The 13229-nt window shown below is 36.4% G+C and overlaps 1 protein-coding gene across 16 annotated transcripts in view; it reads left to right on the top strand.

The window, feature by feature from the left end:
* Positions 1 to 13229, top strand: part of Rgs7 (regulator of G protein signaling 7) — a 520574-nt gene that overhangs the window by 470827 nt on the left and 36518 nt on the right. The window lies entirely within an intron of this gene.

A 13229-nucleotide genomic window follows, 5' to 3' on the forward strand; every position in this document is an offset into this window, starting at 1 on the left:
AATAAAAGCTTTATTGTAACAAGTGATAATGTTACTTGATTTTAGTATACTCATGATTCAGAAAACTTTGTGAAGAATTTATAGTTTCTTTAATCTGGAGAGTACAGGTAGAAAAAGTATGTGGAGGGCAACATTTTATCATGAGCTAAATGCTCAAATAATACATTAAATATTCACACTTCCCTCTACACATCAATTTTACACATGGTGCTCTCTATGCACTTATGTGTTCCTTATCTCAAATATTGAACACTTGGAGGAACAAGCCCAGGTATGATCATTTTATGTATTGCAGCATTCAGTAGATACTATTCCAGCTTAAAAGATGTTGCTCAGTTTCCAGCTCCCTTCTTGTGAGATAATTTACAAAATGCCTCCAAGTCTCAAACCCATCATTTTAAATTGAAATAGCAATAACTTAGCTACCTCAAAGGACATTGAGAACATTCAGAATTATATATGTAAATTGCTTAGGACAATACCAGGCACATATTCATCATTCCTGAGTAGTTAGTAATTAGTTATCTTGATAATCAAGTCATGTTTTTGAAAGAACACCAGAAGGCAAGCAGTAAGGAAGTTCAGAAAGATTTGCAAGTAGTGATACCTGCCAAGATCAGGAAGATTTGTGGGACTCAGAAGAGCTGGAGTTATAATTTGAAGAATGACTACATTAGTTATCTATTGCTATTAACAAATTACCCTAAACCTTAGCAGCATAAAGTGACTAACATTTATTATGCAGCTTTTGAGAATCAGGAATGCACGGGGGGGCTCTTTTGAGTAGTTCTAGCTCAAGATCTCTCTTGATGGCCAGGGCTGTAGTTGTTTGAAGGAACTGATGGTCATCTTCATCCATATGGTGATTGGAAGCAGGTCACATGGCTTAGCCTCTGGCCACATGGAACTCTCTGTAGGGGTGTCTAAGATGTAATTCCCTCTGTCACCTCAAAATACAGAGAAAGCATCGTGTCTAAAAACTCATTTTATAGCCTCATCTTGGAGGTGGCATGCTATGTCTTCTTCCATAGGCCATTAGTGACACAGACCAACCTGTGCAATGTGGGGGTGACAGTGCTACACACAAGAGTGAAAACCAGAAGCTGGAGGAAGTCATTAAGGATTATGATGATGGCTACCCAAGCACAATTTGGCCAAATGGAAAAAATTTGGAAATTTGGTGGAAAAAATGAAAACTAGGTCAGGCTCCAGCATTAGCAAAATCTTTGCCATGGTAATGAGTGATCCCTACAAATGCTGCTGGAATCACCTCTCTCAAGCAGAAGGTAGAGAAGATATGTGGGCGGGGCTTGAGAGTATACATTTCTCCTGGCTCTGCAAGTGATTTCTCTGCTGAATCTCCAGAGGAAGAACATGGAAGAGTAATTCCTAGAATAAAGAATGCCTCTTACTACCCATATTAACTTTCAATGAGTTGTGTAAGTTTGCTCAACTTTCACTTCCACAACTTTTAAGCAGAGTTGAACAAAGTAATAATTCCTTTCATAATATTGAGAAAAATAAAATTCTCGAGATGAATGTGAAAGTACATTATGTAATTGGTTTTTATTATTGTGAAGGAGATGACAGTGTGAAGTAATGACCGTCCTTTTTTAAAAAAAGACAGGCTATGACTCACTTGTCCCTGACTCTATATTCAGTCCTCAGTCCAGTTCCAGGTACATAGTGGACTCAGTAGGCATATTTTGAATGAGTGAATGAATAATATCTGCTCCCCTTCATCCTGAATTACACCCTATTGGAAGACATTGAACACAGTACCTTACTATAATAGGACATGGGTTTTTCTGTTACAAGGCTCTATATTTGAGTCACAACATCAGTGACCAGATCTGAGTCAGTTGTCCTGAGGCATGGTGATGGCTGGCATAGTCTCTAAGCTGATCAAACCATTCCCGTGTCCACATGATTTTAATCCACTGAGGCACACATAAAATGTGTGTCATCCACATGCTCTGACCATGCAACATAAGCACACAACAATACACGTGGGTTACTGTCTATACCTATATTAATATTGACTAGATAGGTTCTGTCAGATTTTTTTACATTCATTACATAACTTATTCTTTATAGAGATCTTGTAGGGTAGGTAATGATTATCTTTAATTTACAAACAAGAAAAGGCAAGACTTTAAGAAATTGAGTTTGGCAACCTGTGGTACAGCTAAAACTCAAATGCTTAATTATGACTAAGCCTAACTTGTGCTCCATAACCCATATCATTTCTATTTAGTAGCTTGCAATAGTTCTTTGTCAATTCATCATGCACAAGAGGATACTATCTTGCACCAGGTCTGGGTCTGGCTTTGTGCACATTAATTCGTTTTTATTTTATATGAGTGAAAAGATTAATTGAGCTTTTCATTTATTAGATGGTCTACTGTACTTCCCTGTCTGCTTGATCTTTGAGGCAGGCAGAGGGCAGTATATAACTGTGTTGTAACATCTCAGAGAGGCAGTGAAATATCAGCCACAGTATCCTGGGGTTTTTTTTTGGGGGGGGTTGTTTTGTTTTGTTTTGTTTGTACCAGGGATCAAACTTGGGTCCTTGTGCTTGCCAAGTAGGTGGCGTAACCAGTGAGCTAAATCCCCGGCCCCAACAGTATCCTGTTTTAAAACAAGCACAGTATTTAAAATGTGACGTGTAAATGTGACAGGTAAAGGTATTTCCTAGAAACTTCCTTGTCTGCTTCTGAGCTTGAACCAGAAGATGTTATATTCTGTAGATTATAGTAAGGTTTCTTTTTAATTCTGTAATGTGCATGCATAATTTCAAGTATTCATTCAAAATTTAAACTATAGGAAAATGTTAACAGCTTCTATAACATTTCCGTGGAAAGATATCTGCAATATTCCTGTTATAATCTTGTCACTTTTGTGCTATTCATGAGAAACAAATCAGACTGAACATATAGGAATGTGCAGTTTTCTGTCTGTGATGGTCAAATTTGCCCATGACTCTTCTCTATCAATAGTCCATGATCTCATTCCTGATGGATTTAACTGTTTTAGAAAGCCTAAAACTGCATTAATCCAAATTTAAATCTTTCTTTTGTGTCACATAAAAAGAACAGCATTTCTGTCTATTATTTCCATCTGTTCCTTTAGATTAAAAAATATTTTGACAATGTGGTTGTCATGAGCCTCTATCAATGAAACTGTTCTTTTTTACTCCCTGGCTATATCTTTTATCTTCTATTCTTTTTATTCCCGAATGGATTTGTGGTTACAGTGTCCTGTCATTATATAATATCTGATGCTATTTATGTGAGCCATGGGTAGAGATAGAATAAAACTCTTTCTCTGTTATTATTAAATCAGTGCTTCTGTATCCCATGGATTGGCAAATGTTGAAAAACGATGTGCTCAGATTTCTGTCCCATTTCGTCTGCCATGGGAGGATGCACATAGTGGTTGGGGTTATTCTGGGAGGAAGATTCTAAAGGTTAGCAGCTGATTCTCTGGGACAGAATAGAGAAGAGCATTGATCTATCCTAAAAATCTGGATGTCTGGACTGCTCTTAGGAAAGGCAGCCTCTGTCTTTATTGTGCTATTGAGAAGCCAGCTCTCCTGGCTGGTTCTATTATACATAGTAGATGAAGTAAAGTTCTCTTTACCTGTAAAGAGGGACAATAGATAATCATTTAATAATGGACAGAGAGAGTGTAAATGGGGCAAAATGTTGGCAACTGGGGCACTGTAATAAAGAGGCCATGGGAGTTCTTTGAAAGACTTCGTACTTTTTTCTGTTGGTTTGAAATCATATCAAAGTTAAAAGTTAAAAGTGTGCACAAACACACACATGCAAGTGTACATATTCTATTAAGGGTTAGGTAAACAAACAGAAGTGTGTTCAGTCTGTCAGTCCTGACAGAACTAGCATAAACTCTCATTTCACAGGGAACACTTATTATTTGGCCTCAGTTCTTTTCTGTTCATTTAGTTTCCCCCAGATGTACAAATTTTATCTTTTAAAGAAAAAAGAAAAGTTATATTCTTTTAATCTGATGTCAGGTGTCTTCTTTAAATGAAATTTTTTAAAGAAAAACAAATTTAAAAGCAATCTAAATTAATAAAAAAAATATATAATTTCTCTCCTCATTCCAGACAGTACTATGCAGGATACCAACAGTACATTTTTTTCAGTTTTAATTTTTTATTTGTACATGTTTGCAGTACATAATGATTTCATTCCTTATGGAGAGTTGGTACCATCAACTCTTGAGATCAGTGCTCTCCTCTGCCCAACTCTCTGGTGTAATTTCATGTACTTCCTCAAAATCAGTGCCTAGATTTTTCAAAATAAATTTTATTTCATTATCAAAAACCCAAACCTGAAGATATTTGCCATTAAATATTTTCAAATGTTAGCAGTTAATCTTTTGAGAAGTGGAAAATGGAAACTGCCATACAAAAAAAAATCAAATATATTAACTTGCTATGTCTGAAGAAATGTGAAATGAGCTGAGTTTTACACTCACTCCCCTTCCCCTCTGTAGGATTTTTTTCTCAAAAGATGCTTATTGGTTTATTTGTTAAATCTCATAGAAGCTGAGAAGTTGAAAAATGTTGATGAATAGGTACTAAGATATAGTTAAATAGGATTAAAGAGTTCTGGTGTATTATTACACAGTAGAGCAATGATAGGTAATGTTTATGTACTATACATTTCAATATATAGAAAGGATTTTAAATATTTTCACCCATAAAAAATTATGTGTTTGAGGAAGTAGATATGTGGAAATAGATTTAAACATTACACAATGTATATGTGTATCAAAACATTACATGATGCCCCATAACTACATACAATGTTTATGATTTTATGTACCATTTGAAATAAATTTTATTTTTAATTTTAAAATATGAATAATTAAATTTGATATTTGGACTAAAATTGCTAAACTTTGATTTTCCTCCATTTGTAAAGCTCAACTTGTTCATTTTAAAGTAGCAACTTCTTCAAATCCTGACAAACATCATCTGAAATCAAATAAGAAAGCAAGCCGCTGTGTCTCAGTCCTTGGCTCCATTGTAACTATTTATGTCAAATTATTCTCCTGGTAATAATAATAATAGAAGCTAGCATGTGCTTAGTTTATTCTGTATGTCAAGAACTGTGTTGGCCCCTTTCCACATGTTATTTCATACACTAATAAGGTCAATGCTGTTATTATTACTCTCAGTATAAAAGAAGAGAGGACAGAGCTTAGGTAAGTTTTTGACTCCAAGGCTTTTACCTACTTTGTAGTTATATTGTTTTGTGCTTTTCTGTATGGTTATTATTAACATTTAACAAAATCACATAGCCCTTTAAGTAAGTGACTTATTGGGAAATTTTTTGCACTCTTAAGTTAAAAAAAAATAGGGCAATTTTAAAGGAAAGTATACAACAAGCATTCAGTTTAAGGTTGGACAGCTCTTGTCCTAAAATTTGTCCAAAGAAATCATAAATTGAATGTGAGACCTGGCTTGCAAATGTTTATATTCCCTTCCAATATGTGAGTTGTTGATGTTATTATTTAGTGAAAATTGGATTCATTGTGGCTGATTTGAATACTTTATAGAATACTTACGAAAATCAAATTATAAAGAGCAACCTGACAGATAATAGGAAGTAGAGAGATAGTTCTTTCTCAAATGGAAAGGAGATCAAGAGATGCAGAAAGGGATGAGAAAAGGATGGAAAAAGGAACTGGGATGTCTTATACACATAAAAAACTGACTCCCCACAAGAAATTAAATATTAAGTACTGCAAATGAACTAATAAAAATATTAAAAATTTTTAAAAAGAAAACCAAATTAGATGATAGGTCTACTTTGAAAATATCAAAATACTTCACAATATGACATCTGTTATTATTTATATTTTTATTAATTTTCATCTTGAAGATTTTTGCATCCAAGATGTTAATCTTAATTTCATCAGACAGGCTATGGGAAGACAATGATACTACAGTTGAGAAAGGCCTCTATGAGACCTGAAGGATAAGCAGCTAACTATGCAATATCTGTGGAAAGAGGTAACAGCTAGTTCAAAGGAAAGAACCTAGGTCATGTGAGGAGCAATATCTTCCTTTCTCATTGCTGAGAAAAAATACCCAACACTCAAAGGAAAAATTGGAAAGATTTATTTTGGCTTACAGTTTATAGAAGTTTACTCCATAGTTGGATGGAACAAGAGCAGGGTGACAAGGCAGAGGGGCATCACAGTGGAGAAATAGTTCATGGCGTGGCAGGAAGAAGGCACCAGCAGTGAGCAGCAGCAGCAAGCCTGCCTCCTTTCTGTCCCTTTATATTCCATCCAGGCTACAAGCCTACTGAATGGTGCCACCCTTACCCAGGGTAGAGCTTCCATTATCCACACCCTTAATCCACCTTCCCTGAAACTCCCCTCCTGTGAGTGCATGAGGCTTTGGTGGGACTTCTAGATATATGCCATAACAAGAAGGAAGAATAACAGTGAGATTGTAGCAAAGTGAGCAAGAGAAGAGAGCTACCAAATGGAACTGGAGAGCCAGACAGAAGACTGTTTTCAGAGTACCTTGTATAACAGTGCCAGTTGTTCACCTTTTATCCTAAGTGTGACTAGAAGTGTATAGATATGTGAAGAGGAGCATGACATGAAGTGGCTAAAGTTTTAAATGATTGTTTGCCAATCTTCCCATTCCTTGGGGACCAAACAAACTCACAGTTTCTAAACTTTATGCTGTCTTCTATCTTAGAATTCCACATAAATGTTTGATGACATCTGACTCTAAACCCCTTGATTACCTAATGTCCTGTTAAGTTTTATAAAAGATGTCATGAGAATTTGTCCACATTTCATGTTTTACAGTGTTTATATTTCCCAAATATAAAAATCTGTCTGAAACTTAGCCAAGAAATAAAACTTGAAGTTTTAACTAAAGTTGTTAAATCTCCCACATTCTAACTCATGTGCTTTGACTGTGTCTTTGCTAAAATATGAGACCCTGTGCTGAAGTGTGTGCCAGCTTTCCTGGCTAGCATCAGAGCCTAAATAAAAAATGAATGGGTGACAGATGTCACTGAAGGCAAGGACGCCAAGAGCAGCAAAAGTGACAACTGACTGAGAGAAGGCAGAGGCTCTAAAACTGGCATAAAATGACACAAAAGCTCAGAAAGCATTAGGAATTAGGACCATCTAGCCTCACAGGCATTGCTATCTTAGGGACAGCAAAATAGTGCTGCTCCAATAATGACCTCGAATCATGTTCTGATGTGATTGCGGAAGACTGGAAAGGTATGTAGGGATTTTTAAGATATTTTTCCCTGTGGTGAAAATAAAATATAGTTTTAGCTCCTTGCAATAAATACATAACCAAGAAAAGGACTTTCTTTGAAACCCTCTCTACAAACATCAATAATGAATAAAGTACTTAACTTTTCCTCCTTTTTGAAATCAGGTTTAGTGCAGCAGAATGTGTCTTTGATACTAATCTTAGATACCTGCTGAACTGAGGCACGTGTTACAGAAAGCCTTTCCCGCTGTGTCTGACCTGTAAATGAAGTGTTACAGTCTGAATGTTAGTGCTCCATTCCTGAATTCATATGTTGAAATCCTGACCTCCAAAGTGATTGGATTAGGAGGTAGGGTGTTTTAAATGACAGTGGCTCTGCCCTCATTCATGGGATTAATGCCATTCTAGATACCTACCCAAGATAGGTCCCTTCCCCTTTCACCATGGGAAGGCGCAGCAAAAAATCACCCTCTATGAACCAGTAAGTGAGTTTGTTGTCAGGCCTTGTCCAAACACTGTAATCTTAGACTTTCTAGTCCCCGGAACAATGAAAAGTCTTTGTTGATTATAAACCACAGTGGTGTGGATGCTCACCATTCCATGGCTGCTGTACCTGTTGAGCAACGTAATATGAATCAAAATGTAATTTCAGTGATGGTTATGAAAGAGCTTGGTGTGCCAGTTCATGGTAGGAAGGTGAATGAGAGCAGATGTGTGTTAAGTCTCAAATCTAAGAGGAACCTTTTTTCTCCCCTAATTGAAAAATCTTCACATGTCTTCACACTGAAGCCAGCTTTGTGTAAAATAAAGTTCATAGAAAGAGAAGGGTATCATTCAGCCATGTGCACACCAGGTTGGGTCAGGTGTAACCAAAAAGAAGTGTCCATGGAGCCAGGTGTGGTGGCCCCTGCCTATAATACCAGCACTCTCAGACGCTGAGACAGGAAGATCATAAATTTGAGTCCAGCCTAGAGAACTTAGTGACTTCACAAGACTGTCTCAAAAATAAAAACAGGCTGGAAATATAGTGCAGTGCAAAGGCTATGGTTGTTTAAATCCTCGATACCACCAAAAAAACAAAAAAGAAAAAGAAAAAGAAGAAGAGGAAGAAATATCCATGCATACTTTCCATAGGCTTTATTTTTTTCTTCAAGGAGCCCCTATTCTAAGGGTAACTATGGCAACAAAGCTTCTACCTAGTGACGTTTTCTTTCAAAGTAATTGTAGCTGGGAACATATTAAGTATTTTAACACTGAACATCAAACATGGACAGTCCCAGTGATAGCAGAGAAGCCATAGGTAAACTTACTGATTAGACTCCTCTCAGTTGTCCTTGAGAACTGTGACGGTCTTTAATTGTGTCTGCATGACAATTCCTTGTCTATAAAAAAGGAGTATCATTGAAAGATGCACAGATAGTTTCTAGATGTTACCCTGAAGTGCTCTGATTTCAACTAGAGTAGAGTAAGAGCATGTGTAGAACAAATGTAGGAGAATTTAGGGAGGTAGAGAGGCTTTGAGTAATAAGAGGCAGCTCCACCTGGGGCCAGGAAATTGATCACCAGGTATTAATGTTGTACATTGAGTGGTGAGTTCATATTACCATTGCTCATGCAAAAAGGCAATGGCATAAAATGATGGGCCAGGAACAGATTTTTATGCAAACATTTGAATTGGAAAAGTTCTGAGTCATGAATCTTGATAGTAACTGTGTAACAGTGTAAGTAAATACAATCCAGGAAGCATCCTTCATTCCTCTCTGCTTTTATATTTTTCCTCTCACAGGCTTTCCCATCTTGGTAGATGACACCAATTCACCCAGTTGTGAAAAACTAAGAGACATCCTTAACGATTGTCCTTCCCTCATTATGCTCAGCACAGTTTGTGCTTTGCAGCTTCAAAATATATTTCCACACAATCACTTCACTCATATCTAATGATGACATGCAAATCTACATCACTGTAACTTCTTGCCTGGGTACCTGCAATAATCTTCTAATTGGTTCCCTTGCCTCTACTTTTACCCTGATCCTACCCTGGTCATGTCTTCCCAGTGTACTCACTGACTTCTTAATACACTTTATTTTTTAGAGCAGTTTTCAGTTTATAGGAAAACTGATTGGAAAGTACAAAGAGTTCCTACCTTTCTCCCACACGTGTATAGCATTCTCCATCACCACCTCCCCCCTCCCCAGAGTGGTGCATTTGTTACAGTCAGCGAAGCTACACTGACATATCATTAACACTCAAAGTCTATAATTTACATTAGGGTTCACTCGTGTGTATTCTATATGGTTTGACAAATGTATAATAACATGTATTCACCACCATCATATCATAGAGAATAGTTTCATTTCTCTAAAACTCCTCTATGTTTGGGCTATTCATCCTTTTTCCTCCCAAAGGTAACTACTTACCTTTTCATTGTCTTTATCATTTTGCCTTTTCCAGGATGTCATGTAGTTAGAATTGTACTGTATATAGCTTTTTTTTCAGATTGGCTTCTTTAACTTAGCAATATGCCTTGAAATTTCCTCCATCTCTTTTTTTGTGGCTTGATAACTCATTCTTTTTAGTGTTGAATAATATTCCATTATCTAGTTGTGTCACATTTCATCCATTCATCTACAGAAGGGCATATTGGTTGCTCTAAAGTTTTGAACAATTGTGAATAAAGTTGCTATAAACATTTATGTATTTTTTGTGTGAATGCAAATTTTCAAACTCATTTGGGTAAATATCAGTGTGATTGCTGGATCATACAGTAAAAGTATGCTTAGTTTTGTAGGATATTGCCAAGATAATCTTGCAAAGTGCCTGTACTATTTTGCATTCTCACCAGCAGTGAACAAGATTTCCTGTCTCCACATGCCTGCAAACATTTGGTGGAATCAGTGTTCTGGAACTGGGCCATTCCAGTAGGTGTGTAGTGACATCTCATTTTTGTTTTGACTTCCATTTCCCTAGTGACATGTATGTTAAGCATTTTTTCATGCTTATTTGCCAGCTGTGTATCTTCTTTAGTAAAATACGTGTTCAGATCTTTTGTCCACGTTTTAATTGGATTGTGCACTTTCTATTGTTAAGTTTTGAGAGTTCTTTATGCATTTTAGATAAAAATCCTTTATCAGAAAAGCTTTTTGCAAATATTTTTCCTAGTCTGTGATTTGTCTTATTCTTTGAGTAGTGTTTCCCAGGAATATAGTTTTTAAAATTTTAATAAAGCTAAGCTTACATTTTTTTTTATCATAGATCATGCTTTTGGTATTTTATCTAAAACATCATGGCCAAACCCAAGGCTACTCAGATTTTCTGCTGCATTTTCTTCCATAAGATTTATAATGTATGGGCTGGGGATGTAGCTCAGTGGCGCCACACCAGCCTGGCAAGCACAAGTTCAGGAGTTAGATCCTGGGTACCAGGAAAAAAAAAAAAGATTTATAGTGTAGCCTTTTACGTTTAGGCCTATGATCCATTTGGAGCTCATTTTTGTAAAAGGTATAAGGTCTGAGTTTTTAAAAATATAAATCACATAAAGTCATTACCTTATTTAAAACCTTTTACTGGCTTCTCCTTATGTTTTGAGTTAAACCAAATTCCTGCCCATAGTCCGTGATTCTATCTAACCTAACCACTTGCCAGGGCTCCAAACTGACATGGTGTGAATGCTTCCCTGTTGCAGCAATAGCTTTCTTGCTTCCGCCTCTTGGATATGCATGGCTCATCCACACCGTCCAGTGAAGCCAAATCAAATCTGTTGCCAGCTAACGAGACTGAGTAACAGTCAAATGACCAAATTCTATAGAAAGCGAATAAAAGAAATTTGGGGTTACTACCTCAAATGCCTTCCTTCAGCTCTGTGGGTAAGGGGTGGGGTCAGGTGAATTGAAGGGCCCAGAGGCTGAATTGATTGGCAGTTACCTGAGAACATAAAATCATGAAAAAGTCTGAGACTGAACACTTTTCAAATCTATAATCACTTTATATAAGGATAAAAGATCATTTTTAACTGAGGCACAATATATGATACATTGAGTTTCTAAAACTTATGCTATATTATTCCAATGTATATATTGTTCATTAATACAATTTTGGTTGAACTAATAATCATATATATATATATATATATATATGCACTTAAAATCTTAATTTTCCCAGAATCAAGATTTTTTTTAATTGCCAGATTGTGTACATCTCTTCTAGTCAGCTGTTCTGTAGGATGTCATCTGCTCCAGCTGTGGAATTTAGGGAGAGCTGGCCCCAGTCCTACCGCTCACTGGTGCTCATCACCTACAGTTGTCCTAAGTGGTCCTACACAAATGCACCTTCTGTTATTCAGTGCACAAGAATGGATCGTGTGGGTTGTGGTGTAGCTCAGTGATAGAGTGGTGCTTAGCGTGAGTGAGGAAACCCCAGTCAACCCCTGGCACCACACACACACACACACACACACACACACACACACACACACACACAGAACTAGAAGGAACTAAATGGCGTTTAGCATCTCTTTAATAAAATATCAGTGATGGAATGAAGAATTCTGACTTCATGAAGACACAGAAACCCTGTGGCAGTAATACAGTGGACCCTCAAGTTACAACTGGCTTGACATACAAACAACTTGGATTATGACCGGAATTTTAATTTAAACTTATAACCAAAGCCTTGAGTTATGACCCGAATGCTGGCCACTTGTGTTTTCAGATGTTCTCAGATACAGATTGAACCCTTAAAGAGTTCTGGAAGGAACATTACAACTTCCTTTCCTGTGTGAAATTGATTGAGAAATCCTGGGCCAGTGTATCTCTAAGGACACTGAGATCTGCCTAAAAGAAAGTGTGGCCTAAGATTATACAGGAGAGAGACTCTGAAGGCAATTGACCAACTTGAGCTACAACCAGCCCTTGGGAGCTAATTGAGTTCATAAGTCAAGGATCTACTGTATTTCTCAATGATATCCTCATTTTCCCCTTCAGAAATGGGTCCCACAATATTAAATTCGACTTCCTAATAAATAATATTACAATAATGTTATAGCACAGCTTACTTTTGTTGAAAATAATTTCACCTTTGAATTGCTAGAAATGACTTATGATTCCATTTTAGGCCAATGTAAATAGTACTTTATTATTCCTTAAATCTGACTATACTATGTACTTACTACTCTTTCCAGCAAATAGTACCTATTTAAACATTTTTATGGAGTGGCTATTTGGTAATGATAATGTTATTTATATCTTATTGGTAATATATGTCTAGTTATGCAGAAAACCAATTTATATATAATATTTCTTGTTGATCTGGTACCAGCTAGTGGCACCTATTATATATGCTTCAAAAACACAATTGACTTTTTTCCCCTTTTAACAACAAAGGAAAACATGGTCTTGTTGAGATTTTTTAAAATGCTTTAAAACAAAATTAAAGAAAAAAATTTATGCAGCCATATTGGAGAAAACCACTAGAATGTACGTAAGATGGGATATCTGAAATGTTGTGTTGTATAATATCCTTTGTTGACTTCTATCTAGTCGTTATCCTTCCATATTGTGATTATTCTATCTCAGTCTTGTATTAGGAAGTTATTAAGGAATGGATTATGCCTTCATTTCTCTATCTCACCATTCATCATAAGATCTTATACTTAATTAGATGTGGAAATTAATATTTCTTAAATCAATAGAAGAGTGCCCCCCCCAAAAAAAACACTGTCATATTTCACTCACCACAGTTCCTGGCTTCTGAAAGAAGTTACTCAGTGTTTGTAGCTCATGACCTTAATTATTTAGAAAACTGGATAAATGTGGACATATAAGCTTTTTAATCTTCCCAAGTCCCCTAGATAATTTAGATATCATAGGTCTGGTTAACTATTAGTTGTCCCAAGTGTCCCTTTAGAAATGACAGGAATCTATATGGCCCCTGGTTCAGGCATCC

Source organism: Heterocephalus glaber, unplaced genomic scaffold (assembly GCF_053883595.1).
Source record: "Heterocephalus glaber isolate CG9 unplaced genomic scaffold, H.glaber_assembly_v1.0 deba00001600, whole genome shotgun sequence".
Taxonomy (NCBI): domain Eukaryota; kingdom Metazoa; phylum Chordata; class Mammalia; order Rodentia; family Bathyergidae; genus Heterocephalus; species Heterocephalus glaber.